Source organism: Neophocaena asiaeorientalis, unplaced genomic scaffold (assembly GCF_003031525.2).
Source record: "Neophocaena asiaeorientalis asiaeorientalis breed wild unplaced genomic scaffold, Neophocaena_asiaeorientalis_V1.1 scaffold7, whole genome shotgun sequence".
NCBI classification, from domain to species: domain Eukaryota; kingdom Metazoa; phylum Chordata; class Mammalia; order Artiodactyla; family Phocoenidae; genus Neophocaena; species Neophocaena asiaeorientalis.
Genome location: NW_020185337.1, coordinates 640,040 through 645,492, shown reverse-complemented (window position 1 = coordinate 645,492; position 5,453 = coordinate 640,040).

Below are 5,453 nucleotides of genomic sequence, written 5' to 3'. Positions count from 1 at the left end.
CGCCACACAGCTCAGCCTCATGAGAGCAAATGTGTGTGTGTGTGTTCGTGTTCACGAGCACTCACGTGTGGGAGAAATACGCTTCCGCCCCAGACTCTTCTACCGCACCGTTACACTTACCCTTAGCAGAAGATTTGGGGTGGGCGGGGGCATGCATTGTGAATATCACTACCACTTCCAGGCTCCCCTGCTTCTGGTCCTTTAGGACTCAATTAAACCCCGGGAACTGACAACATACGCCCCTTTCCCGGCTACACACTCCTTTTCCTACAGGCTTTATTGACCCCTTCCCCCTGCCCTTTGCTGGGTTCTTTCCCGTTTTCTTCCTAAATAGCTGTGAAAGTTGTTAATCCCTTCCCACTGTGTTAAACACGGAGCTGCACTGCTAACACAATCACTACGTCTCTTCAACCACAATCCCACTGTCCGAGTCCCGAGCTGTCCATTGCGTCGTCACCCACACAGTGCTGGCACTACCCTGTTCTTGCATGGCTCAAGGTGGCATCTGGCCTGTAGCAAAAGAACATTTTGCCTGTTTCCTTATGGGTAGGGAAGGTGAAGTTCTTAAGGTATTATGTTTTAGGTGAAATCAAGAAAACAATAATTAAATGATACATTTAAAAAATTAACAATAAATATTCAATGAACTTTAAAAAGCACCACCATGTAGAAGTGTATTGACTGCAAAAACTGAATTTTGAACTGCATCAAAAATAGGATGGATTGACACTGATGGATTGATATAATGGACAGAAGGATGAACAGTTATGTGATTAAAGCATGTATATGGTACAATACTAGTAGTAGAATCTAGGTGGTGGTTTTTTGTATGTTTGAAATTTTTCATAATGAAATGTTAGGGGAAAAGAACCCTCCTTTAAGGTAACTTTTGTAATGTAAATTCAGTTTACAAAATCGATAAATTAGGCATTTGATTATTCTTTTCCCCTTTACAAAACGATTGTCCTTAAACTTTTTTTACCTAGGTACTCCATCACTATTTTAATCAGTAATTTCTATTACAAACATCTTGTCAGGGATCAGACTCTGTTGTAAAGCGGGGTTATAACTGCAATATTTTAGAAATCTAGAAGTTTTCTTCCTGCGTTTTTCTCTTGTCCAATTTCAAATTTTAATCTTCCATGCTTTAAAACAGTTTCATATTATAAAACTAAGATTGAGTTTTTAAGCATTTATATATATTCTTTTGAAACTTTTTCACACCAAAATAGCTCGTGGGGAGGTCCATATGCCCATGTATATCAGTTTCTTTTATCCTTCGACAGAGATGTTAGGGGATCTTGCCATTACTAACAGGCAAAATTTTATTTTTGGAAATCTGAGTATTTGGGTATTTGCCCAAACTTTTGAACGATAAAGTTTCCGTCTTCTCTTCATTTACTTTTGCTGGCTGCAAGAGGTGGTCTTGTGCCACCCTAAAAGGAAAACAGCTCCAAGATAAGATCTGTGGCTCCCTCATCTGAAGAAAAGGTGGCACTGGTTTTGCTGGGAATCACCCCACAAGTAGTGTCTCTGAGAGACTCCATCAAAGATGGAGATGCAGGTTTTTCTGGTTGTTTAGAATATTCTTCTTTCCAATGCTCATTAATAAAGAGCCCTATCAACTTTAAAAATGTATGCCTAGAAATGTCATTATTTGCTGTTTTTTAAGCTCTTAACAAACTTTGTTCTTTTCATCCTGTTAGATGTATTTTTTCTTTGCAAAAGGTAGAAATGTGTTTTTAAGAAAAATAAAAATTAAGAAAGGAAAAGCACAGAAATGGACCTTAATTTCATCTCCAAATCGTTGGAGACTATTTACATCTGCCAAATAGTCTCAAAGCTTGAAGCAGCATAAGATCCGTCCCTTTTGACAATTGTTCACCCTCCTTGCACAGTCGCTGTACCTCAGGACACCTCCCTCCCTCATCCCATTAGTGTCAAACTCCCTGAGGTTTGCTACCATAAAGTGCACGACTCTGCGTTTGCAATTTACATGTGTGACGTCACATCCTCTATTATATAACTTCAGATACAAAGCTTAATATCATCTAAGTTTGTGTTGGAAAAAATCCTCCCTTGCTCTTTATTTCAGCTTTAGCAGAACCACCCCTTAGTTCTCTGATCCAAATCCCACTTCTTCAAACAGCTGACACTGGGGGGAGAAAAAAAAGGCATGGAGTTGTTTAAGCCGAGAAATTTTAAGCAACCCCCCCAAATTGAATATATTTTGAAATGTATTAAATACCACTCCTTTATACCTTTATTTACTGATAGGAAAGTAAAGCCCATTAAGTATCATATAATTTAATTGTATTCAATAATTTTAAGAAGTTAAAGACTAAGCATTTGGTCGTAGTTAACTTCATTAATAAGCCTAGTCATGCTGGCACTTTTTTTTTCTTTCTAAAAAGCTAAGCTTTTTTTTTTTTTTTTTTCTCTGTCTGTTACCAGCTGTTAGAAAGAGTTGAGAAAGACAGAGAGAGAAAGGAGCGGGGTGTTGGAGAGAAAAGATGAATAGGAGAATAATATAAGATAGAACTTCTTTGTTTATTGCAAAACACACATGTTACAGTTTATAAACATTGCAAGAAAATAAGAAATTGTGGACCAGAAGAGAAATACAAAACATATCAGAGTTTTAGTTAATATCCAAAATAGACCAAATTGAATTTTCTGGACTACTTGGAATATTTTATTAGCTTTGCTTACTCATTAATTTCCATATTTGTTTACCAAACTATTTATTCATCTGTCTACCTTAATTTCATTGGTAGTCATTTTAAACAGAAAACACACAAACCTCATACATTCCTATGACCAGATTTTGAGATGACAGAGCACCAAACAGCACATGCATCACAATTAGTATGCCATATTATTAGAAGCAAATCAGATTTCACTGTGCCTACACTGATGTTCTAAATTTAGAAATAATGTACAGTAGTTGAAAAGGGGGGAGGGGTAGGAACTCAGAGCCGTGTATTTTAATAAAAATAAAGATATTTGCAATTATTCTTTCCTTCTGTTTTTCTTGGTTTGGTGCAGGAAATTCATCACCTTTAAATAACTGTGCTAATCTTACATAAATAACTGCATGGTTTGTGAGCTCATTAGAATTATGCATCAAGGCTGTTTCTCTGATATTATGTGCAATAACAACCACAGAAAAGTGAAACAATCCAGTGGGTCAGGTGTGGGAAATAAGAGTCTTTGTCGAACTTGATGAAAAACTCAATTAGAATTTCTCATTAGGACTTCACAGGAGCAGTTATCTTTTCAGTAGTTGGCGCTATATTTTTAGCAGCATTTTAACAGCTGTCAGTAACAACTAAGACAACATTCTGATCAACACTTTTTAAAAAAATTCTAACAAAGATGATTGCAAAGAAACAAAATGCTTCAGGATTTAAATGTTTAGCTCTGAAAGCAAAAACAAAAAAGATATTTTCTTGTGACGTAAAATGTTAACAATGCATCAAAGGCAGGCAAAAAGGTATCCACATAAAATGAGGGCAAGTGAATTCTTAAGTTTTCATTTACTGATGCCTAGGCACACATAATAAAGGTTAATTTATTCTTGAAAGGTGTGTTCAATGTCAGAAACAGAAACCTCAGAATAAGATAATGTGCACTGGATCTTGTCATATATTTGCAAGTAGGTCAGGAATAGCCATGTGGGCACCCAAAAGGAATAAAATCTTCTCCCTAACATTAGAGTTTATAAAGGGGGTTATCACATGTCAGATATATGACACTGGAAATAGCAGACAGAAAAAATGTAAGAGGCTTCATGACAGATGTCATCCTTATTCCTAAAGATAGAGGTAAATTTGCTGTGGGTAATGCATTACAAAGCAAACTAAAACTAATCTCTGCAAGTGTCAAATTTCCTTTTCATCTGCAGTCTCCCCAAACTGAGTGATTTTTGTTCTGAGAGAAGTAATGGTATATTATTAAAGCAGCCTACTGAATCATCCTATCCAGAGGTCATCTGCTCATTTTGAGGACCTAATCCAAATTTTGAGTTTGTCCCAACTAAGGCAACTGAGTATTTCCCACTTCATCTAGCTGGCGTGGTGGGGAATGAATGCATTCTTAGATCAAATGATATTTTTATTATATTGCATTTGTTTTATTTTCCTAATCCTTGGGGGGGCACCGATCTACTAGCTCTTTCAATATGAAGCCTTTTTAACTGCTTGGTAGGACTTTTTTCAACAGACATGTGAAATTTTCATAAAAATTGAGGTAGATATCCTTTCTTCTTTCCCAGCACAAACCCCTGTCAGATGCAAATCTTTTGGGGTTGATATTTTTTCACAGAGCATTATATGGTTTTCTTAGTGCATACATTTTTGACATTAAATATCCATATGTAAAAATGAAACATGTATCAACACCTTCTATATGGAAGGTATAGGCCACATCAATTATTAATATTTAAACCACAATCTATTTGGAAGTGCTTAGTGCAAATTATAGCTAGACTTTAATATTTTATCAAAACAAGTAGAAATTTAAACTAGTTCATTACTTTAAAAAAAAAAAAAGCTTTTTAATGACCTTCACTATGAATGTCCTTTAAGTAGAAGCTAAGTAGACTTACAATGCCAATATATGACAGTACGGATTGCTTGCTTGTATAAAGAACCAAGTAAGCACCTAAGTAAAGTCTTGGGATTCTTCTAATACACTTATACATGTAACTTTTATGTTGTTGTTTTGATTTAACACAAAAGCACGTATTTTCACAATAATTATATATCTCAAAAGAAAAAATTCCAGGAAAATTATTTTTATAACTACATCAATTCAATATATACTATTACCCTATTCATTTATAAATTACATTGCTTTTATTTCCAATTTGAATATGACATGAACTGAAGCTTTGTTTGAAAATATATATTTTTAAATTACCTTTATTTGTAAAAAAAATATTATTATTGTAATCCAATAAAAATTGCCAAGGAACAAAATGCAATATCATATACACATATTTTTTACCCATTCTATGTTATTTCCACTGCACTATATGATTAAAATACTAGAATACAATTACTAATACTTTAACAAACTATGGATCCAATAGCTAAATCAAGATTATTAATCATAGCAAGTATACTCACTGAGAAATTCAAGCAAACACTAGCTTCTACAGATAATTCAAAAAGCCCAAGGTAAAGAAGAAGCCCCAAGGCTCAATCTCCTTGAATGAGTCTAATCAGTAACTTTCAGCCTAGAGCTGTATTTCACTACCCCTTTTCACAGAACCAGGAAATCAAACAGTACAGTAAAATCAGCTTGCATGGCTTTGAATCCTCGCTCCATCACCTACTAACCATATGACCCAGGGCAAATTACTTAATCTTTCTAAATTTAGGTTTCCTCACTTGTAACATGAGACAGTTGACACCACAACAGGATATGTACTTAACACAGTACCTGGA